The sequence below is a fragment of the Canis aureus genome, chromosome 20 (genome assembly GCF_053574225.1).
Source record: "Canis aureus isolate CA01 chromosome 20, VMU_Caureus_v.1.0, whole genome shotgun sequence".
In the NCBI taxonomy this organism is placed as follows: Eukaryota; Metazoa; Chordata; class Mammalia; order Carnivora; family Canidae; genus Canis; species Canis aureus.
The window spans coordinates 45,884,095-45,909,434 of NC_135630.1; the positions used below are offsets into that span (position 1 = coordinate 45,884,095).

The 25,340-nt window shown below is 39.8% G+C and overlaps 1 protein-coding gene across 3 annotated transcripts in view; it reads left to right on the forward strand.

The window, feature by feature from the left end:
• The window catches only part of LOC144291971 (uncharacterized), a 147,978-nt gene that overhangs the window by 103,003 nt on the left and 19,635 nt on the right, over positions 1-25,340 (forward strand). The window contains exon 6 of one of the 3 annotated variants that reach the window (XR_013359512.1): positions 10,012-10,097. The exons of 1 other annotated variant lie outside the window; for it this stretch is intronic. The gene's annotated coding sequence lies outside the window, so the exon portion shown is untranslated. Of the gene's footprint in view, positions 1-10,011; positions 10,979-25,340 lie in introns of those variants that run through there. One more of the 3 variants, XM_077861778.1, reaches the window with a different exon arrangement.

Genomic DNA, 25,340 nt, shown 5'->3' on the forward strand with positions numbered 1-25,340 from the left:
TGTCTTTCCATGGAGAATTGGGCTTAACATGTGTGTGGAAAATGGCGTCACTGATGGGTAAAACAATGGGAATTAAGGGGAAAAAATGTTCCAGAAACTAGGAATGATACAGTGCGATATTTCAAAAGCATTACCCAAACTCTTTCTCTCTTTCTCAGGTAGCATCTCTATTTGTTCATCTAGTCCTAAGACATCATTGGAAGGAAGGTGCCAGAACCATAGATATTTTTAGGCAGATGAACCTGAGTTTGAGTTCTGGTTCTATTACTGATTATATAATAATATTGGGCAAGTTATTTTTTTAAATTCATCAGAGACACAGAGAGAGATGCAAAGACATAGGTAGAGGGAGAAGCAGGCTCCCCATAGGGACCCTGATGTGAGACTCGATCTCCAGACCCCAGGATCATGTCCTGAGCCCAAGGCAGACACTCAACTGCTAAGGCACCCAGGCATCCCAATCTTGGGCAAGTTCTAACTCTTTTTGTCTTTTACTTTTCCTCACCTGCTAAAAGGCAGTTTAGTAATAATAATAATGATGATGCTAATAGTTACTTATGTGTATTTACTAGAAACAGCTACTATGCTAAACCCTTTCATTTAATCCACTTAACTAAACTATGGTAGATACCATTAATTTCCCCTTTTATAGGTTGGGAAGAGAAATTTTAAAGAGGTTAGATGTCCAAGTTTAGACAACTTGTAAGGCACAAAGCCAGCATTTGAACCTAGTCAGCCAACTATGAGCCTATACTCCAAGACTGCCTCTCCTCTGAATCAGTGTAGGCAAAGTACCTCATATAGTGCCAGCACATACTAAGTGCTCAGGGGCATCCTGAGTTGACAGGAGGTCAGGCTTTAGAGTCAGGGGTTCTCTTTTTTATGGATATCCCAGGACTTTACAACTAAAACCCAGAAGGGGGCCAACTGCAGCTGTCTCTCTCATAACTGAGGCTGTAGGCTGAATCTTTCATTCCCTATATGACAGTGAGCAATGAAATTCCAGTTTATGATCTCCCATTCTCTTTATGGAGCCTCTGTTCCTGTGCCTCATCAATCATTGTCACTTTGAATTTTTGCAGTGTCTTACAAAATCAACCTATGTTGATCTTTCCATTGGTTTAAAGCTCCTGCAGTGAAGATCTATGGCTATCTCATCTCCTGAAATAGGCATTGTACCACATAGAATCTACAACAACAGACCTCAGCAATGACAATGAGGATGATAGCAATTGCATCAGCCACCCACTGTGATTAATGTTACCCCAGAGCCCACCACAGACACCCACTGTTTGGTGCACTAAGTGCTGAGCTCAGGGGTCTCAAACTCAAATTCCTGCTGGGCCAGGCAGGAGCTTAAATAAGGAAGTAGGCCACGTGGATGGCAGTAAACCAGAGCCCGTGGCCTCACCAGAGAGAAGACTGCTACTTAGCTCTGGTGGAATGTAGCCAGGCTGGACTATAGGCTCGCTCCTGTCAGATCTTTGCATTTCTCAAGAGAGATGGTAGATATGGATTTTTATGTGCAATTTCCCATGTAAAAATGTTAACAAATAATTAACATTAAGAAAAAAAAATCTTTGGGATGTCTGGGTGGCTCAGTGGTTCAGCGTCTGCCTTCAGCCCAGGGTATGGTCCTGGGGTTCTGGGATCAAGTCCCACATCGGGCTCCCTACAGGGAGCCTGATTCTCTCTCTGCTTGTGTTCCTGCCTCTCTCTCTCTGTGTCTCTCATGAATAAATAAATAAAATATTAAAAAAAAAAAGAAAGAATCCTCATCTGTAGGCTGTATACCATTTGTTTTTATATTATCTGACCCAGTCCTGTTAGGATATGGAGTGAGCACCATATAATAATAACAATATAAGCCATAATCATGGGAAAGAAGATATAATAAAAAGTTTATGTATCAGGCCATTGCCACTTAAAGAGGCCTCCTGTGGCTCCAAGGGTTCATCCACCAGTGTGACTGGTAGTGATTTCCACATCCATTTCAGGCTCCCATCCTGGTTTCCTCATTTTTGTATTTTGGGCTTTAACATTCTGTATGCTCTCTTTTGGCCTGACCCCCTACCAGCTAAACACAGTTGTGTTGCTGCCGGAGATGTGGTTTTCCCCAGGTAGGCTCCATGAGCCCCCAGAACCTTAACTTTTGATGCCTGTGCTGCTCCTGCCATGATGCCAGCTTCACCATCTGCTCCACCGAGAATCTTTGAGGTGGAAGTCTATATGTGGATTCTAGCCATGTAACACAGTCTCTGTGTATCCACCCTGGCCAAAGGACTCAGAGGACCCTGAACAAAGATCTCACCTAGTGCTTCTGGTTCCCAACACAGCCTTCCTAGTCCTCTCTAGATGCAGGCTGGTGCCATGACTACCATGATCCACATCGTGCACTTTTAGCCAAGGAGTTCAGAACAGCTGGTTCAGGATGGAACTGTGGCCATAATGATTCCTGATGTGTCTTGGTTTCTCACCTGGGACTGAGATGAACACAGTGGCAACACCAACATTTACAGCCTAAGGTGGCGGACTTGGTCAAGAGGGGAGGCAAGGTTCTATTCTGATAGGAGGGAAGTTCTGCCAGAAGTCTATGGGATCAAGGGTGGTTTGTGTTCTCATCTGCTGATGGGTTGGAATAGGTGGTTAGCATCAAAGCTGTGAATAATCAGAATACCAGAGGGTATTCAAGGCCTATTTTTATGTCAGCATCAAGGGCCCAGGCCAGGCCAACTTTAAAATTCTTTCATCTGTTACAGTTGATTACATGATCTTGGTTCATTTTCTGCCAGATGAAACCTGTGTGTTGAAGTGTTCTGTTTGAAGAGCACTTACAGCTCCTCAGTACTTTCATTATTTTGTCTTGTGTCTGGATCTCTTACAAGTATTGACCAGCACTGAAGTTAGCAAAGCAAAAACTTATTAGTTCATATTCATGGAACTCACACTTTCCGGGAAAAGATAAAACCACTGATGCATATTGTTTTTAAATATGAGGACTTCCAACAAATGAACCTCTTCTTCCTGGCAGATCTTTGGGAATCACTCAAAGCTGCTGACCATGGCCATATGACACAAAATACTGAGCATTGCTTCCTGCCTTCCTGGGCTTGGCAGACGCAGCATCCTGTGCCTGCATGTGGCCTTCCCTCCTGGACGGCTTCCCCAATGATCATGCCTTGACTCTAAGACCCCAAAATGCCGGGAGGTTGAGCAGAGCCTTGCATTTACCACAGCTGACAGTTTTCATTTTGACAAGTTAAATAGTCTTGGTGTATTGGTGATTCACCACAAGGCATTAGTGCGAGTTTGTATGGAAAAGAAAGTTTACAACATTGATTTGTTGTAAATGAGGTCAAAGAAATGTTGGGTCCCCAAATGAGTAGGTATCTTTAGGGCCAGAAAAAAAATGCTGATTCTGGGACTAAGAAGTGAAGGGTACTGAACTATGGTGAGTGGGACCTGGGCTTTCAAATTTTTTTTTTTCCAAAAGCCATCAATGGTAGCTAAATTTGGGCCCACACACTCCTTAGATGGGGCCACAGTCATTCATTTCTCAAACATTTATTGTGTACCTCGTATGTGCCAGAGACTTTTCTAGATGCTGGGGACCTAGAAATGAACACAAAACAAAATAAAAAATCATCACTGTTCTTACGGAGCTTTCATTGTAGTTTTGGATGGCAATAAGCATATAAGCAAATGATGTCATATGATCTATGCTGTTATGCACAATAGGCTGATAGGATATAGAAAGATGGTGGAAGTCTGCTTTCTGAGATCTGGTTAGTGAAGGGCACATCCAAGGAGGTGACATTTAAGCTGAAACCTGAACCATGAGGATGAAGCCGCCAGGTGGAGATCAAGGGGAAGAGCACCTGGAACAGAGGGAGCTGCAAGGACACACACTCTGAAAAGACATCATACTTGCCATTTTTGAAGGGAGAAAAAGTACCTATGTACCTGGAGACTCATGAGCAAAGTGGGGAGTGGAAGGAAATGGGATCAGGACACATTCCGTTCAGGTGGGGCCTTATGGATAAGTTAAAGAATTTAGATTTCATTCTAATTGCCTCTTTTTTTCCCCAAAGATTTTATTTATTTATTCATGACAGACACACACAGAGAGAGGCAAAGACATAGGGAGAGGGAGAAGCAAGCTCCATACAGGATGTGGGACTTGATCTCGGGACTTCAGGATCATGCCCTGAGCCAAAGGCAGATGCTCAACTGCTGAGCCACCCAGGTGTCCCTCTAATTGCCTATTTTAACCAACAGGAAGGAAGGTTTGGGGTTTAGAAAAGCAAAGCTAATTGTAGGTGAATGGATGGAACCAGACCAGATGGAACTCTGGTTAATCACAAGAGTCCAGACTGGGGCCTATCTACTCCAAAGTGTGTGCCTTTTTGATCCCTTTCTGAATCCTTTCTATCTCATACTTAAGAGAGAAGCTGTGTATTAGAGGGGATGTGGTTCTGGAACTCATCTACGTCCTCTAACTGTGATTACGTAATGCTCTGAGGTTCAGGGTCTGGTCCTCATCATGTAGAGGCCTCGGGTAAGTGCAAAGGCCTCAGCTGGGCATTACCTGTGAGAAAAGGTTTTTACAGCCCGGGGGTAACAGGGCTGAGATTTTATAAAAATAACTGAAGTGCACTTTATGAAAAATAGTAAGCGTCACCCATTTTAACTGGGAATAGAAGACAACAAATTTCTTTTAAGTGGAAGTTCTTAATTGATGTCCTTAGACCTCTAAGGGATCCATGAAGGCCATAGTGGGGTCTGCAATTTATTTTTTTACGTTTCAAAAAATCTCTAATGTCTAATGGAACCACTTTGATAGAATCTATTTGGTAGAATCTATCTACTAACCTGAAAATACACATGCCTAGCAATCCCTCCACTAGGTATGGGTACTCGATACAGGGGTGCTTATATATATTCCACAAAAGACAGGTGCCAGAATGCGCAAAGTAGCTGATAGCCAATACCTGGAAATTATGCAAATGCTCACCTATACAGAACTGATAAATTGCTGTATCCTCCAATTTATTGTATTTATTATATTGTATATATAAAATATGCACCAATGCCTTGAGAATGAATCATCTTTTAACTGTGTGTAGCATGGGTCATAGCTAATGTTGACAGAAAGTAGCTAGAGACAAAGAACACAGTTTATGAAACCATTGACCTGAAGTCCAAAGACAGAGAAACTACTCTCTGCTACTTCAAATCAGGATGGTGGTTATCCTTAAGGGTGGTGGTGATGCGTAGTGACCGGAGGAGACGTCAAAGGTGCTGATAGTTAAGGGTACCGATGGTGTTCTGCTTCTTAATATGGGTGCTGGTTATGTGGGTGTGTTCAGCTTGTGAAGATAAATTGAGTGTACTTTTGATACATGTGCTTTTCAACATCATACTTAAGATGAAATTTAAAAAAATGCTTAATGGAAACTATGTGATAGTCATTTCAGCTTTTAATTGCATGCCCAGTTAAATATGACTTTTCATAGTATGAGAGAGGAAATTAGTTGTTGCTGGAAAAATTGTTTGGAAGGCAATGATTTTTTTAAATGTGGGCCCAACCCTGGGAGAAAATATGATGAGCAATTTCCTGGGGGATCACTCATGAATGGCTTCAGAGCCAGTGGCCTTATTTTTAAATTTATTTTATTTTAAATTGAGTAATACAATTCAGAAAAAAAAAAATCCTCTGGGCCCTACTCTTTTCATGTTTACTTGAAGTATGGTTGATGCACAATGTTACAGTAGTTTCAAGTGTAAAACAGTGATTTGACAAGTCTATCCATCATTAGCGGGCTCAACTTTTAAAATAAACTGTCTCACTGGTGGCATGTGTGTTAGCAAGAGAGTCCATGGACAGTCTGTGGTATGGTTATGAACTTTATAAGAGAATGTTGTCTTTCCAACATGACTTAGATTCAGACTTGCAAGACACAGGCAGGTGGGTTAATGATCTTTTCCTGCTGCCATTTTTAGATTGGCTTGTTATGGGTTTCCTGTTCAGTGACAGTGAGGAGAGGCTCCTAAGTTCATCTGGAGTCCTCCACTTTGCCCCATTGGAGAACTGCAGGTGGCCAGCCATGTTGTCTAGTGCTCTGATGCCATCTCCTGGTCAGTCATAAACAAGGAGAACCTCAGGAAAGGTTCCTATGCTGATTGAGAGTGAGATTGTCACGTGGATCAAGGAGACAAAGGGCTTATGTTCTGTTAGGACTAGGGTTTACTGCTCCTCTTGGCAACTGGGTAGCCTTCTACCATCTGCCAGCCACCCCTTGCCGCCATCTGCCAGCCAGCCAGCCAATCCGGCTTCCTGCCTGTTGTGTGACTCAGTGGGGGGAGTCAGGCAGTCTATGTTACAGATACAATCCATCCATCCCTGCATTGCAAAGACAATGCCAGAGCGGGGTTTGCTGCAGGTGGTGGCAGGGAAGTGGAAACTGCCACCACTATTGCCTTGCTTCATTGAAGTAATTCTAGGACGATGGTGATGAATGTAATCTGATGCTTGGAGCTGAGGAACAGCAGACCCAGCTGGTGATGCCACTACCCAGGAACCATTCTTGTCTTTCATCCGAGTGTCTATTCCTTTGCTTCTTGATTCAGGGACAGAACTCAAGAATTACGCCTGGATTAATCAAAGCCAAATTTAGGAGTCTAGTTCTTCTTGCCAATGATTGGTTTAGGAAGGGGAATCTATCCTAAATTAAGCCAAAGAGAAGAGAGGAGAAATATAACAGGAAAATCTGGTAAATGTTTTCTCACAGGAAAGGGTGGCTCTGTTGTTGTGTCCTGATGTGCTAATCCTTAATGTTTTGACCATGAGGATAGAAGCCTAGAGATAAGTTGGCATGGGTTTAGGTTGCTGGCATGGGAGTGGGAGAGAGATAGAAAGAACAGGGGCCCCCCAGGACACCACAGAGCCCTTAAAATAATAGTACTGAGCTGTCCCACCTTTGGACTTCCCATTGTAGGAACTAATCTATTTTCTTTATAGTTTCAGCCAGTTGAGTTTGAGTTTTTAGTTATTTGCAGCATAAACTTCTAAATTAATCTGAAACTTCAGTCTAACTTTTTCCCACTTGCATGGCATATTGTCAATTTCCAGCTCAAAATCATTACTTAGGTATATCCTATGAACCATTATTCTTCAGACTCAAAATATCTGACCTAACTACTCATCTTGTCCTCAAATCTACATCTCAAATTTGTATTAAAATTAGTGGTTTTTGACTTCCTCTTTTCAGGCTGTCAATATACCACATATGCACATACATATAACCAAACAATTTTATTTCCATCATATACAATAGAATTTTGTATCATTTATGAAATGCTTACTGTGGCAGCGCCTAGACTCAGAACTTTATGTAGATTTACATAAATTATTACAAATCCTTGGAGCAAGATTGACAATTGTATTCACCTTGTGTGAGAAAGTAAAGCAACAGAGCTTTTAGGTAACATTCCCAAAGATCCACAGCATATCTTGGCTGAATGGGGATTTGAACGCAATTGAGGCTTTCCCCTCTAGATGCACCTCTTCTCTCACCACCCCTTCCTTCTTCTCTGACCCATCTTGCATCTCCATTTTCCTTTCCTCTCCTACCAACACTCCTCAGGTTGGGGCCTCGGTGTCTCATGCCTGGGCTATCGCAGGAGGAATGTTCTAGACTCCCTTGCCTCAGATATAAGCTGGACGTCCCTGCTGTACTGATTTCCCTACAGTTGCTGTCATTCCACATTCCCACTTTAAAATCATCAGTGATTTATCATCATCTGTGGCAGCAGTCACAGAGTCTGACAGGTAATATAAATGTGTAAAGTTCTGTTGCATGTAAGACCCTGGGCTCTAAGCTGCTTGTGTTGGGACCAAATGCCTTCTAAAACACCAGGCAATTTAAGTAAAAAGCCTTCAGTGTTTACCAGTTTGTAATCAATGGCCTTTAAGACAATATCTACATTTTTAAATCTTAGCCTTATGATCATCTTAAATTGAATTCCAAGCTAATTTCTCCCTGTTGTCCCTAGTTACCAGCCTTCTGAAGCCGCTCATTCAGAGCTACACAGGTCTAATCACTTATCTGTCCCCAAATGATCTTAATCCCTGTGCTTTTCCTCAAGGCTGTGTCCCAAGAATTTTGGCCATTTGTTCTAACCTATTAACTCAGTGACCTCCACCCAGCTCCTGTCTGTTTTCCCTGACAATCCCTATGCATTCCTGGGATTGTATAGTAGAGACTTTCTGAGTTGAGAGTAGCCTCAAGACCCTTCAGGCCAGTCTCCTAGATCAGCCTTGCCAGGCATTTGCCACTCTTTGGCCTGGACTCTGATGGTGACAAATAGCTCACTAGTGCCCAAGATGGCTCATGTCACCAGCGGGCAATGTTGCCTGTTCAGAGTTTTGTTGTAGGTTGAGCCACATTTTATCATGCTAACTTCTGCCTTTTGAAGTCAGACAGTACAGGCCTGCTTTTTCCTTTTAAATATTTGAAAACAGTGATCATGTCTTCTTCTTCTCAGAATGCCCTCTCTCACTTCCTCTCAAATCTTGCTTATGTTCTTCAAGAGATCAGATGTAGTATTTTGATTGTCCAGCCAAGTTTCAAAGCCCTATAAGGAAACAAGTGGCTTTTAGCAATAAGCAGGTGGTCAGACCAAAAGGGAAAAAAGTGGAGAGAAATATCAAGGTTACGTACAGTTAACAGTGCAGAGGCCGTCCCATTGAAGAGCCTTCCCCACAGAGTGAGTCATAATGTGTGCTTGTGGTGTGTGTATGTGAGTGTGTTGGGGGGGAGAGAGGTACTTGGGTGGAGTGAAATTGGGGAGGTATGAGTGTGCATGTGAGTGCATATTTATGGGGAGCTGGTTTTGAGGGTGGACTCAGGGACTTGAGACTGAATGGAGATTTTTCTGAGACATCTGCCTGAAAGAACCTGAAAAATCTGTTTTGCTGATAGCATATTTAATCTAAATTTGTCAATTAGGCAGTGACTACAGGGCTACAGTAGATTTTGATATATGTACCTTTCCCTCTGCGCTCAAAATCTGTGATACTTTCTTGACAATTGACCTCATTCTTTCTTGTGACATTCTGAGCTGTTGTGTCATTGTTGGCCATATGACTGAAATTCCTATAGGTATCTCTTTTGCATAGGTAGAAGGTAAACTCAGAGGGAGGGTTTGTTGTCCTGAGTCTGATGACTCTCATAACTTCTGGCAGAGTAGGGAACAGAACACAGGTGCTTACAAGCATTTATTGTCAGACCCTCAAGGAACAGAAAGAACCATAAATACAATGGAACAGTTGCCCAGTGGGCTCTTTAGGCTTGAGCAGGCTATTACCAGTATCACTGCATCTCAGGGTTTTAAAAGCTATCTCTTTGAAAAGTCTTCCATTTAGCTGAGAAATGTTTCCTGTGGCTTCTACCAATTAGTCTACACAGAGTAAAGATTTCTATTCCTTAGAGGAGCCCTTAGAATAGATAGCCATTATGTCTCTTCTCATATATGTAGTGTGGGTGTATATGTGTGTGTCTGGGCGTGTGTGTGAATGAATGTGTTTGTGTGAGTGAATGTGTGTGTATGGTGTGTGGTGTGAGGGGAACATCATCTTACCTGTAACAAACCTTTGTAATAATGGGCTATGCCAATCAAGGGGTGTACAAGTAATGAAAATTTGTATATTATAAAAGTAAATTTAATATATAATTCATATATTTGAAAGGAGTGTGAAGAAGCAGATTTGATTTTGTCTTTAGCTAGGGTGGGGTTTGGTCGTGATTTTTCCTTGTATTTCCTCTTTTCCATATCTACTGGTATAAATTAAAATTATGGGCCTTTAAATAAAACATTTAAAAATCACAAGAAGAACTTCTCTGTTATCCAGAGTTGATGACAAAAAAATGCATTCTTTGGAGACTTCATCCCAGGAAGGAGCAAGTCAGGCATTAATTTCCATTTCCTGTCTCTTGTTCTCACCTTCAGGAAGTTCCCAGCACAATCCAGAGCCCTGTGTGGACACTGATCTCCATAAGGACTGTTTATTGCCGGGACCCTGCTGCACTAGAAAGGTTATTCAGAATTACATTCAGCTCTCCAAAAGAAGAGCAGAGTCTGTACATTTAAGCTTTGATTTTTCCATCAGGTGTGAGCCAGGGCAAGAAAGGATGTAAATTAAAAAGGACCTGTAACTTGCTCACCAGTGCATTCTCTGTGCATTGGATGTTAATTGAAAAGAGTGGGGTTTCTCTTTTTTCTGAATACTTTTCTATGCTTTCTAAATTTTCTTTAGTGAGCATGTATTAATTCATCCATTTATTCATTAATTTACTCCTTTACCAAGCAGGTACTAAAGTAGTTAGAGTGTGCTTGACATTTGCTGGGTATTGAGTAAACAGTAGTAAAACGGAGTCCTTGCCCTCGAAGAACTTATATCTGGTAGAGCTGTTCATCTTAGTTAGCAATGACTCTGAGGCAAGTATGGTACCAAGCATTTCACTTACAGTATCTCATTCAATTCTCATAATAATTCCTTCCATAGCATAGGAGTAATTATCTTCATCTAATAGATGAAGACTGAAGCTTAAACATAGAGCATGGCCACAGCCCATCCATAATGGGTATTTTGAATGAGTGACGAATGGTTGCTATCGGAAGCCACTAAAACCCTGGGGTCATTTGTTTTGCAGCATGACCATCCCACAGGCACAGAATCCTTAAACCATGATACCAGAGTGCCTTCTTTTTATATCATTTCTATAATTAGAAATGAAAACCGTAGGAATTGGAGAAAGCATTATCTGGTCAGGATTTTTCAGTGTAAAGTGTTTTTCTGAATCTCAAAGATTTTTTCCATGTGCTGTATCTGCTACCACTCCTTCACTATTACAGTGTTCCTTATCCAGAAAAGTTGACCAGTCATCCAGAGAGGTAGCTCCATCCTCTACTTTGCTGTCTTGATGCCCTTGCTGATACCTCTTACTGAATGTTTTGTAGTTGAATTCAATTCCATAAGCGTCTTTGGAATGTCTGATATCCTGCTCCTTCAAAGTCCCAAACTCCTACCTCCTTCATGAAGCCATCCCTGTTGCCCCTAGACCCATGTGATCTCTCTTGCTCTCCCCTAGACTTTAATACCATTATTTGTCACACATTACATGTTACCCAGAACATTTACTGTCATTTTTAATTGAAATAAAATCCACATAAGATAAAATCTACCATTGTAACCATTGTAAAGCCATTGGTTATCATTGTAGCTTCTATGAAGTATATAAAGTGGATGTTGTGGCAATTCAGTGATTTTTAGTATATGCACTATGTTGTACAACCATCACCACCATCTACTTCTAGAACATTTCATCACTCCCAAATACACCTCATACCCACTAAATAATCACTCCCCTCTCCCCCTTCCCCTGGCCCTTGGCAGATGCTATCTACCTTTTATTCCTTATGGATTTGCCTATTCTGGGTATTTCACATTAAAGAAATCACACAATAGATAGCCTTTCATGCACACCTTCTTTCATTTAGCATAATGTTTTCAAGGTTCTTGCATGTTGTAGCATGTGTCAGTACCTCACTCCTATGACTGAATATTCCATTATAGACATATGATATCTATATAAGGATTTTTGTTTATTCATTTATTTGTTGATGTCGTTTCCACTTTTTGACTATTATGAATGGTGTTGCTATGAACAATGGTACACAAGTTTTTGTGTGGACATATGTTTTTATTTCTTTTGAACGTATACCTAGGAGTGAATTTGCAGGGTCATATGGTGACCCTTTGACTTTAAGTCTCTGTTTTTAATCTAAGAGATTGTGAACTCCTGGGAGCAAGAGTTTTCTAACTTTTTCTGTCTGTGCTGCTGTAGTACATTCATTCCTTTGGCAAATGTGTGTATGCTGTGTTGAGTGCTTACCTGGTCCTCCCTAAACATTACAGCCGGTTGATTATCATAGAGTCCTGGCTGGTGATCCGAGAGGTCAGATCTTTCCATCCAGTAGAATTCTATATCTAAGTAATCTGGTCTCTGTGTAAATATTCATCCTCAAATCATGTAGTTCAGCTCCCTAAAAATAATTTGTTGCATTTTGTGATTACAGAAATAGTATATTCTTACTGCAGAAAACTTGAAAGTATAAGAACATATAAAAAAAGAAACCAAAAATTATCCATAATTCTATAACCCAGCAATAAACACTGCTAGCATATCACTAAATTCCCTTCCAGATATTTTTCATTCTGATACATGTATTTCTTGTAATTGGCATCAAGAGACATTATCAGATACCTCTTGTGCACTGTTTCAGATCTCTATATTATCATTAGCCATGGTTACGCAGGCTTCAACCAGTTTATCGCAGGTGTAAACTGACTTTGTCTCACTTTAGGAAAATGCAACGTGCCTCTTGCTTCTCTGATACAGTGGTGTCAGTGTGACACATCTAAGAGAGCAGTTCAATATGGGCGACCCAAACCTTTGACTAAAGGGACATGCCATTGCAATACTTCATCTTTATATTCTCTCTCCCTCCTCTTCTCTTCACTCCTCCTACTCCTCTACTCTTGCTCCCTGGGATCATATTCCTCAATAAACCACCCACGCATCAAACTTTGCTGTAGATGTTTCTTTTGGGAGAATATAGGCTAAGGTACTATATATGCAATTTTCAACATTTCATTTAAAGATTTTGCTGAATTTAGTTGATATATATATCTATATATATACATACACATATACATATTAACTTATATTTATATTGATTATAATTTATATTTCTATATATGCATATGTATTAATACATCTATGTAAATATAAATGACATATATTGGACTTCATCCCTACTCTCTTCTATGATCTCCCTCTATCAGAGGGGCTGGAAGCCTAGCACAGCATGTCCCAGAATGCTTTGCCAGCTGGGTTCTAATTTAGACTCTGTCAGTGAGAGGCCTCATTCAGGATTGGAAAGCAGAGAGAAGCAGAAGGTAGTATTGCTCCTCTAGCACTGATGAGCGAGTGTATGTAGGTGAATGTGAAGTTTTGCAGCATATGGTGAATGTGAAATTTTGAAGCAGCTTCTGTAAAGTCACATGCAGTTGTAGCAAATAATGCAGAGAAATCTTGTATACATTTTATCATTTCTTCCACTGGTACCACTTTGCAAGATGGTAGTATAATAGCACAACTAAGATGTTGACATTGATAGAATCCACTTATATTATTCAGTTGCCCATTTTTACTTATACTAATGTGTGTGTGTATTTAGTTCTATATGCTTTAACATTTAAAGCGTATAATTCAGTGATGAAACCTTCACTACTGTCTAATTCTAGAACATTTTTATCAACCCAGAAGGAAATTCTGTACTTGTTAGTGTTCATTCCCCATCTCTCCCTCCAGCTCTACGTAACCACTAATCTACTTTCTCTATGGATTTGTCTATTCTGCACATTTCATATCAGTGGAATCATATAACATGTGGTCTTTTGTGACTGGTTTATTTCACTTAGCATAAATAACACCTCTAAGATTCACTCACGTTGTAGCATGTATCAGTACTTTATTCCTTTTAATTTCAGAGTAATATTCTGTTGTATGGATGTACCACATTATTTTATCCAGATCTAGGGAGTACCAGGTAAGCACTCAACACAGCATACATACATTTGCCAAAGGAATGAATGTACTTATTTATTTTATTTATTCTATCAGATGATAGAATTTGGGTAGTTTACACATTTGGACTATTATGATTAGTGCTGCTATGAAAATTGATGTGCAAATTTTTGTACGTACATATGTTTTCACTTCTCTTTTGTATATACCCCAGGACTGGAATTGCTAAGTCACATAGTAACTCTATTTTTAACATTTTGAACTTTCAAAATATTTTCCAATTTTATCACATATGTAGGTTCTTGTATCCACAACTGTAATCAAGATACCGAACAGTTCCATGACCACAAGGATCCATTATTAAACCCCTTTATAACCATATCCACCTCCCTTCTTTGCTGCCACCCCTGGCAATCACTAATTTGTTCTCCATTTTGTCATTTCAAAAATGTTATACAAAATAGAATCCTACACTCAGTAACCTTTTGAGACTGATGTTTTTCACTCAGCATAATTCTTTGACAATTTATTCAAGTGATTGTGTATATCAGTAGTTCATTTCTTTTTATTGCTGGGCAGTGTCCTATGGTCTCAACATACTGCAGTTTATGTAAATATTCACCCATCGATGGACATCTGGGTTGTTTCCAGTTTGGGCCATTATGAACATTGCTGCTGTAAACATACATGTATCGGTTTTTGTGTGAATGTAGGCCTTCATCTCTCTGGAATAAATGCCCAAGTGTGGTTTTGGGCTGTATGGTCAATGACTGATTAGTTTAATAAGAAATTGCCAAGTTGTTTTCCAAAGTGGCTGTACCATTTTATATTCTCATTGATCATGTATGAGTATTCTAGTTACTCTACATCTTCACTAGCATTTTGTATTGCCACTCTTTTGTTTATTGTGTCTTAATTTAATCTACATTTACTTATCCTTCTCTATGCAAAATTTCAAAAATTAATATTGTTTTTGAAAGCCATATTTTCATTTATGATAGTGGTTTTTATGTTATAGTTAGGGATGTGGTTTTCACTCTGATACTATGAAAGCTGTTTCTTTATTTTCTTCTGGTATTTTTATAGAGAGGCAATATAGGATAGAGTACTTAAGGATGGTTGGAATGCTCTCTGTAATGAGATTTGCTCTGTTTCAGTCATGGCTCCACCACTTGTTACAATGCCCACTTCGGTTGACATGCTTCTCTAAATTTTTCTTAAATAATATCTCTTGTCCTTCAACTGTTACTTAGGTGATGTTTTTTCATGCTGTTTTCATCCTGGTTGATCTCTATTGGAAGTTCTCCAATTTGACAATGTCTGCCTCAAGATGACATAACCAGACCTGAGCACTCCATTCCAGATGAGTTTTGACAGTGCAGGGAAAGTGGCTCTTAACCTGAGCTATTCTGCACACCATCAGTGTTAACCAAGATTGCAATGACTTTTGAAGGCAACTGTGTTAACCCTGTGGCCATCATTAAACTTATAAAAGCAAAACCCCATCATTTTTTACATGAACTACTATTAAATCGAGCTCTTCCATCCTACATTTCTGCATGCAATTTAATGATCATTATCTGCTCCTGGAGTAGTTCCCTTGATTAATGTATAGGTGCCCTATTTATTCATATGAATGTTTTTCACCTTAAAATCTATTTCGTCTTGTAAAAATATTACTGTATTAGAAATTTTCTGCCAAGATTTTCCCTGCATTTCTTGCCTTTACATTATTTTTTTTTATTTCCAGCATTATTTTGTTTTAGAATGATATACACTTGTGTATAGTGTATATCTGGGTTTTTAAAAAAACCTATTTAATACTCTGAATTTTAACAGCTGAGCTTATTCACTTATGTTTGTTGAAAAAAACTGATACAATTGGACTCATTTATGCCATAATTTTGTACTTTTATTTTATCATTCCATCCTTTCCCCTTTCCTGTTCTCTGCTTGATTTTTAAAGTTCCCATTTTTTCCTCCTGATTGTAGTTATAGATTATATTTCTAGTTTCTAAGTGCTTGTTATTAACAATTTTAAAATTCTTTCCAAATTTTTTAAAGCCTAAAATTATTTAATATCCTTATCCTGTGTTTCTTCTGTACTTTTTTTTAACAGAGCAGAGTTTTATATTTTTTAATTAAAATTAATCTTGTTAATTTCAATTCATCCCACCAGTCCATTGAAGGATCTAGAGGTCCCCATTCCACTCCTCCAAGTTCTCATTTTGTTTTGTGTCATCTTCAATTTAATATACATGCATTTATCCAAGTCATTAAAAAGAAAGATAAAACAAACAGCACTCAGCTCAGGGTCCTATATTTTCCTTTTAGGAGTTCTGTGCCTTAGGGAGTCAAACATAAAACCTTCTCTCCTAAACCATGAGCTGTGTCTGACTACGACGAGCTTTCTCTTCCTTGATTATTACAAAACAATTTCATTGCTTTTCTCCCAAAGTTCCATGGGAGCTGTCACTTCCACTCTGTCACTCAAAGCTGACTGTTGATTAAAATTAATTGAGGAAAACTGCTCTTCTCATTGCTTCCTCACCTTCTGAGTGATGAAATTGTCAATGATGCAAGGCAGGAGCACATCAGATTCTCAGCCTTTAGTTGAATGAGACTGCTGGCTGATGTCTAGGTAAGAGTTATGTAGTTGTGATGGGGTGAAGGTAGGGAGAAATAAGTGGATACAAAGAAGACATCATGCTTTCCATCTCAGTGGGGTAGAATCATGACTCCTGGGAGGCAGGAAACCCGTGTTCTAACTCTGCTCTGCTGTTGACAGTATCCAACGTCAGGAATGGGAAATTCTGTACATTTACATAAACACAAATGCTAGACATGAGTTAGTTACTTGGAGATTTCCCACCAGTTTCTCTCACTCACTTCTTATCTCTTGCAATCTTTTTTGCCTTCACTTTTCTGTTGGAATTGTTTTCTCCTCCTTGACCAAACCCCAGAGCCTGTTTTTTTTTTTTTTTTTTTTGTCTTAATTCTAGGAACTCTCTTTTGTATTCAGCACTGCAGGCCCTCTGCTTTCTTCATAAATTTCTTCTTTTTATTCCTTTGTCACTGCATTGTCCTGATGTCTTCCTGCCTCTTTCCCTTGCTTTTGTCTCCTGTTTCCTCCCTGTGTTACTTAAATGCAGGCTTCTACCCCAGGCACAGCCCCAGCTGCCTGATAGGTATCTTCCTTTTGCTCTTTAAATGTCCATGTGCCCCATGTGGAATTTGTCACATTATACCTAAAAGGAATTTTTCCTTGATTTCACTATTTTTGTAAATAGTACCATCATTTCCTCAGTGACACTGACTCAGGATCCTGAGTCCTGGTGTTGGGTGCTGAGCTGTCTCTACTATTAATGGATTAAGTAAATACTATTGAGTGCCCATTGATAGTGCTAGGTCATAAGCTTTTTGCACTGAAGAGCTTAGGTCTGGAGAATTTCAATGAGAACACCATATAGCCAGAGATGTTGTCAACAGGTTCATATTCTCTCATCAGCCCAGTGACAAGAGGGCAGGGAAGATGACATATATCCATGGAGAACCTGCCAGGTCCCATTTCCTGCACTAGGCTCTTCATATAGGCCATCTCAGTTGAAGTTTATGACCCTTTGAGGTAGATTTATAGCTGAGGAAAGGTAAGTTCATTGGGGTCAAGGTTATAAGATTACTAAGTGCTGGGACCAGGTTTTAAATTTGGATCTGTTACCTTTTCAGGATAGCACTTTGCTCCCTGGATTGTCACAAAGGAAGTGACAAGTGTGTCATTTGTTTATAGATTAACATTTCTCGGTAGTTCATATGTGGAAAAGAACTCCTAGCATACAGAATAGGATGTAAAAAGGTACAGATGTATGAGAGAGTGTGCATTAGAGTTTGAAGTAGAAATAAGGGACATTGGAGGATGTGGAGGTTTGGAGAAAAAAAAGATGCATTAGGTTTCAGGCATGTTCAGTTTGGGGCATTTATAGGCTGTCCATATTGGCAGGTCAGTGAATAATTGGAAAGATGAATTTGGAGTTTAGAAAAGAGTTAGAGAATGAGAAGTTTAAATTTATGTCATCAGCACAAGGAAGGAGTTGGAGCTGTGGAGATGGGAAAATAATCTAGTTAGGATGTGTAGGGCCAAAATACAAAAGATGTGAGCAAGGAGCTATGGAGAACCAGAGGATTGAGAGGGAGCTGTCAGAGAGGTAGAGGAGCAGCAGGAGGGAGATGATGAAAACCAGAGATAAGTTTCAAGAAGCTCAAAGCTGACAGGATTTGCAAAGGGATAATTTGGAATCAGAACTAAAAAGGCCAGTTGAATCTGGCACCCAGGAGGTCACTGGAGAAATTGGTGTGAATAGTTTAAATTCAGAGGTGGGAAACGGAATGTAAATTTCAAGGAATTGGGACATGAGCCGGGAATGAAGAGTGGGGGATAAAGAATATATGGCAGTGGGCCACTCTTTAAAGATCAGAATGTCTGAATTCTCTCTATGTAGTGTCTCATCCCATCTTCAAGGCCCAGCTCAAATGCAGACTGATTAAATTTCCTCCTATACCCCTTTCGCTGTCTGTGTTTCCAGGTCATTCTTCCCTTCCATTGTAACCCTGACCACAATGGTCTGTGTTTGTTATTTGAGTACAGCTTCTGGGGCTAGATTGCAAACTCCTTGAGATGTGAGATCCTTACCTGGTGTCACCTGTAACACCCAGCCTTGAACACAGTGCTCACAATGTCCCTTGTACACAGTAGGCATACACAGTAGGCATCATGAAATATTTGTTGGATTGAGTGACTTAGAAACTAGCATCAGAGAAAGCAGTGTAAATTCTTGTAATAATTCTGGTGAAATTTACCCACCCTACCTTCCTTCCATTTTTCTTTTCTTTTCTTTCTTTCCTTTTTTTTTTTTCCCAGAGAAGCAGAGTATATGCTGTTAGACTGAAATGTAGGTAAGTTTTCTGACGGGAATATCTTCCAGGTGAATGAGGTCTGTGATCTCAAGGGAGATAGCTCAATCAGTGATTCTTTTAGTACTTTAAATATTTTGTCTACATAAAACCACACAATTAGCATAAAGTTTTGTTGACTTGATCTTTGGTTAAATTTTTTAAAGCTTTTAAACATTTTATCTAGTATTTGACTTTGTTTAGAAATGAACTTACAGGGGTTCTGATCTTTCTCAATGTTCTGGATAGATTTGGGGCCATGAAATGGAGAAGGAAAGATGCTAACCAAAAAGAAGGGGAACATTGCTTTATAGCGTTCTGGAAAGAGCACTGGACTTAGAGAGTCAGGATATCTGATTTCTGCTCCTAATTAGCATTGCTACCCTTCTCAACTGCCCCCTGTGTTTTGGTCTCTGCATCTATAAAATAAGGTGGTTAGACAAGATGTCTCTAAGATCACCTTCCTATTTTAACATTTTATGAATCTATGAAAACCATTTCTACAGTAAAACATTTCTACTCTCGTGCTTTCTACTTTCCAATATCTATTTGGCAGTGAGCACAGAATTATTGAAGGAGGGAAGCTCAAAACTGGCTCCTTTCCTCCCTCCCCTCCATCTTTAGTCCTGCCTGCTGTTATTATAAAGAACTAAATGCAACTTGATGGCCCCGGTTTGATTATTGAACTGTAAGCTCTGAAGGGAAAAGGACCATGTCTAATCTCCTCTGTGGATCACCTCAGAACTGTGGTTCCGGATCCTATGTGCACTACTCTGCCTGTTTGCTTAACTGACCGTCTCAATGCTTGATTGTGTTGAATCTGTGTGGTGACCTGTTGAAGGTGAATTGCTCAGCTTGGCAGGTAATTCATAATTCCTATTTGTTGCTATTGATTTTAATTATGTACTGTATTTCTATAAATATTCTATATAGACCCAGAAACTTACAAAAGCACTGTGTGTGTGTGTGTGAGTGTGTCTGTGTGTATAAGTGATTGGAGATATATATATATATACGATTGAAAATGAAAACCAGCAAAACAGAAGAAAATCTCTAGCAGTGGCTTCTTTGTTAACATTTTTTATTGCAATTTAGGTGGCAACTCCTAAGGCTTCTGACTTCCTGGGTTCTGAGCAGTTCCTCAATTGGGTTCTAGGAGTAAGGTGGAGGGTGGTGGATGGCAAGAGCTTTCTTATCAAACATGACATGACTGGTAGGTATTTTAATGTAAAGATTGGTTAAAAATGTGAATCTGAAAAGCATACACAACTCAAACATTTTATGTTCACCTAAAACCTGTGAATGTATATCCCTTTCCCTTTCTCAATCTTTTGATGTAGAAGCTGAGGCTTTAACTCTTTTTTTTTTTTTTAAGATTTTATTTATTTATTCATGAGAGAGAGAGAGAGAGAGGCAGAGACCAGGTAGAGGGAGAAGGAGGCTCCCTGCAAGGAGCCCGATGCAGGACTTGATCCCGGACCCCGGAATCACTCCCTGGGCCAAAGGCAGACACCCAACTGTTGAGCCACCCAGGCGTCCTTGAGGCTTTAACTATTGCATACACATTACCAACCTTTCTTTCTCTCTGTTCTTAAGGCAGAGAGGAAACTTAGACTCTTGTAAAGCAATCTGAGCACAGAATACTTTTAAAAAAAGGTTTTATTTATTTATTTGAAAGAGAGAGAGAGAGAGAGAGAGAGAGCAAGCGCACACATGAATGAGGGAGGGGGGAGGGAAAAGGAAGATTCTGCCCTGAAGGAAGATTCAGCCTATGTAGGGCTGATCTCACCACAGGGAGATCAAGACCTGAGCCAAAACCAAGAGTCAGATGCTTAACCAATTGAGCCACCCAGCCACTCCTGAGCACAGAATACTTCTAGATATTTACAGTAATTTTCCCAGTCTTATAAAATATCTTCACTCTCACCTAATTAAACACAACTTTGGAAACTTTCTACAGTACTCAATCTAATTTTCATAGAATTAGCTCGCTTTTTTATTCACATTTCATCACTTTATATAATATTTACTTGTACTATATAATTTAAATATCATATAAAATCATTAATAGGCTCAAGAACAATTTGAGCATGCTTTTGGCAGAAATGGATGGTAAACCAGTGGGTACAAAAGCATGTGGGCTTCTACAAGTGGCCTACCAGCCACGTGTCTGGATTGGACCACAGGCACCCACCACTATGTTTTGTAGAGCAAATGCAGGGTGGCAGTTCATCTGGTGATTTGGTTAATGGAGCATGGACTGAACCTTTGAAATATCTCTTCACCCAAAAAGCCAGAAGGATTGTTGGTCTTGTTGCAAGTACTGCTCAGAATGGCCAAAGCTGATTTTGTCTGATGCTTACTCTGTTGACTGAGCACACCCATGGGTTGATTTTCTTTCTTTCATCTGTGTAGTCTGTTTATGGGCAGGTGCAACTATCTCAGTGCTTATTATGCACTGCTACTGAGGTAGTCCTGGACAAATCTTTATTATTGTCACCACTGGTAGTAAATATTTTGGTGTACTTAAAAATGAGAGGTATGTAAGATACTGAGAATGCAGAATATAAATTATGGTCCCTGCTCTTATGAAGCATGGAATCTAGTTGGAAAGGAAGGATGTTTGTACGTCCGGACATACATATATATGGAAATATAGTAGTATGGAATAATATATGCAAAATACTAAGTGAGTTGTATAGATGGTGAGGGTTATAGAAATTTGGCCGGACCAAATGTTACAGTCTTATTCATATTTTACACAAAGGCTTTAAATGATTCTTTTTAAAAATCAAAGTATAATCGACACACAATGTTATATTAGTTTCAGGTGTACAACATATTGCTTCAATAATTCTATACATTACTCAGTGCTCAACATGATAATTATAGTCACCATCAGTCACTATATAATGTTATTATAATATTATTGACAATGTTCCCTATGCTGTATTTTTTATCTCTGTGACTCACTTACTTTATAACTGGAAGTACTTCTTAATCCCCTTCATGTATTTCACCCATCTCCCATCCTCCTCCTCTCTGGCAACCACCAGTTTGTTCTCTGTATTTAAGAGTCTTGGTTTTGTTTGTTTGTTTTGTTTTTCAGATTCCATGTACAAGTGAAATCATGGTATTTGTCTTTCTCTGTCTGACTTATTTCACTTAGCATAATACCTTCGATGTCCATCCATGTTATTGTGAATGGCAAGATCTCATTTTTTTATGGCTGAGTAACATTCCAGTGTGTGTGTGTATGTGTGTGTGTGTGTGTGTGTACCCAAAACCATTCTTGTCATATTTGGACATAGGTAAGATAACTGGACTTGGACAGGGACATTCCAAGAGGGGAATTGATATGGAAATGGACACGTCATTGGAGGCAGATGAAAGTGCAATCCACTGGGTGTGCTGAGAAAAGCCCAAACCAAATGGCAGAAGTCAGTATCTTGAGCAGCTGCATACAAGAGTACTTCGGTCAGTGGTGCTGACAAACACAGCGTCATGTCATGGGGCTTCTAAGGGGCCAATATTAAGGTATTGGAGCAGGCAGTGGAGATTTTCTGAGGAGACAGGGCTCAAGCCATATTGTGTGGGTCCATGGAGGATGCAGCCAAAATGTAACCCCATTTCCTGATGAAATTGGACACTCTTGACATTAGATATTTCACCAAGGAAGGAAGCTTAATTGTTTTGGAACTAGAAAGTGGCACATACTTCACATTCTCCTTTTCTCCTGCCTCTGTTTTGGGAAAGAAAATTTTTACAAATCTGAACTTTCCCCCTGATCATGCATGTGACTAATGGAAGGTATGACTCCTTCTGGACCAAAATTTGTCTGCTCTGGGACCTTGAGAAGTCTTCTTCTTAGGAAAGAACTTAGAGGAGCTAAGTATGGTTTCAGAGTATCATCTGAAAAGACTGGGTGGAGTATGTCATTCTCAGCAGGCTTGGTCCATGATGAGTTGATTTATGACTCTTGTTCCTCAAAACTTAACTCCTCCCCAGAAGCAAAAATAAACTCTCTCTTAAGATTATTTCCTCCTAAGACAGAAGAATGGTTATCCAATTATTATTATCTTAGCTAGTTTATTTTATTCAACAAAGCATTTGGCCAATTAAAACCTGTTCCTAGCTGGGTCTCATTGATTCATCTATACTTTCTCTTACTCCTTGTATGTTTTAAACCAAGTCAGAAGCTCAATATCTAACTGTAAACAGAGTGGTGTTATTTCCAAGGTGAAATAATCATAGCAGTATTTGGTGGAAAGTGCTTTTACACAAGGTGACACCTGGTTTCCTCTTCCTGCATCTCTGCTGGAGGTGAGCCCAAAGAGAATATTACAAAATTCCCCCGCTCTAGAGCAATTGCAGTCTGGCCTGAGATTAGGTTCTCTGAAGGAATATTTAGGCTTGGGAACTGAGCTTTGATTTTTTTTATCTCACAGCACAGTCCACACAGCATGTTCTGCTGGCACCTGTTGAGGAGCCAGGCTTGTAGCTAAAGCCTGTGGAAGTTTGGGTGACCTGTGAATGGACCTACTGAAATTCTCTCTTCCCATAGGTGGATCACCGCTATTGCATATTCCTGAGGGTACTTGAGGGTCACATTTATATGTGGGAGTCTGTTGTGTTGCTTCTTTCTTTGTGCCATCTCTATGAATTTGTCTTTTTGCCACTAAAGAAGCTCTGTATCGTTTGTTATCTGTCTTCCCCATGAGAGTACAAAACCATGACTTTTCATAGATGTATCCATATTATCTAGAACAGAGTTTGCAAATAGAAGACAATAAATATCTGTAAAATGAATATATTCTCTAATTGCTTATATTGGTAAATTCCCACCAACCCATTGTCTCCTATGTCAACTGCACATTGGATCATAGTTAAGATGCCAATCACTGGTGGGGAAAGGGTTGGGTGAGGTCACTGATAATGGCAAAGCAAGGCCCTGGGTCGCAGGATGTGCAACGCTGGACAGGTTATCAAAGGTGGGTCAGCAAGAATTCTGTTATCAGAACTAAAGCTAGGGCTTTGAGTCTATATCCTGAGACTAAGACTTCAAATCCTGGGGTGGACCCCAGTCTCCATAATAGAATCACTGACCTTGAACTAAGAAGAGAAGAGTGTCGCAGGGATAGAAATTGAGGCAAAGCCTCAATTAAGGAGAGAGGTTTATCTCCTTAACTCCTTTGGCCAATGGAATGCCTATGAATTGACTGGAATCAGGCATCTTTGAACCTTGTGGGGCTGAGTGATGATTTCGTTAAATAGCTGCATTTTGGACAAATAATTGTTTAAGCCTCTTTATTGAGAAAAACTTTTAAAAATCACCTCCATATCCTTTCTGCTTATGTCTGAAAACTGACTGCTTGATAGCAGGAAAAAAATATCCTTTTTTCCCTCATGATGCCTCATGATGTCCCAGAATACCGGCAGAAGAGAGCAGCCTCCACGAACTAATTTCAGGCACATAAACAATCATATTGGCTCATGGCATGGGGAGTCTCTTCATATTTATTCCATTAGAGTTTTTTGGGCGTCTGCTGTCCCATCAACCTTTTCTGCTCTGTTGGAATACAGTGCCAGCCACTCCCATCCTCTTCCCACAGGTCTGGTGTCTGGGCCAATGCGGTAGATCTCCTGGCCATTGAGAATCCAACCCCTACCAATTTGGCCTGGATTTATTAAACTCCATTACTAGGGAAATATGTATCACACGGACATCAAGTCCATATATAGTGACTCCTGTCCTATATTTCTAACCTCCCCTCTGTGTTTGCACCTCTCTTTGCGCAGAATTTTTGTGTTTCTCTGAATTTCTAAATCACTGGCTATGAAGTACCCATTTCTCTTTCCCAGCTGCTCCCTTGTGTTATTTATAATGGGCCCTGGGGAAAATGTCCATTCAAATCAGGAAGAGATTATATCAGAGAAGTGAGAAATTTAGCAATGTTATTGGGAGTTGCAACCTCTGACATTAAAACAATAAAAATGCCAAGCAAGGGCCGCAGGGGAAGGTGACTATCAAGTGTGTGGCAGTGGAGAGGAAAGCCCTCTGGGCTGACTCTGGCACTACTGAATATGTGATCCAAGAGCTTTAGGAATTGATTGCTTTTTTGGCAAAAGAATTGTTTAAGAATAAGCAGGTTAAGAATTATTATTGCACCCACTTTTTTACCAGGGCTGACATAATTAAGTGGATTATCTTTTGAGAAATCTGACAAAGAAGTCTACACTTGGGGAAAATGAAAACTTTCTGCTTGATCTTGTCCAATCACTACAAACTCCAGGGGTCCCTGTGCAGTAAAATAATTCAAAAGACCTCTGGTATTCTCACTAGCTTTCTGGAAATCTTAGCATAAATTCTGTAGTGACTAATGGATGTGGTTGCTTCAGAACTCTGGCATTTCATGTAATTCTACCTTTAAAGAGAGGTAAAACATGTGCCCAGGACACGGCTGGATAAACCCCTTGTTTCTAGAGGTGTTAATGATGCCAGTAGTAACTCAGAAATTGCTCAGTCTAACATTCTACCTTCAAATTTGGGATTGTTGGTCCCGATGGGCTTACTGGTTCAGCTTGAGGATCTTCATAATTCCTTTGCAGGCGTGAAACTATGTGGTTCCAAGATAGATGGAGAAGTTTCTAAGCTTATCAATATGTTTTCTAGTGAGCTAAGAACACGTTCTGTTGCAGGAAAGTCTGATGTTTACCCACCCCTCAGCCCTGAGGTTT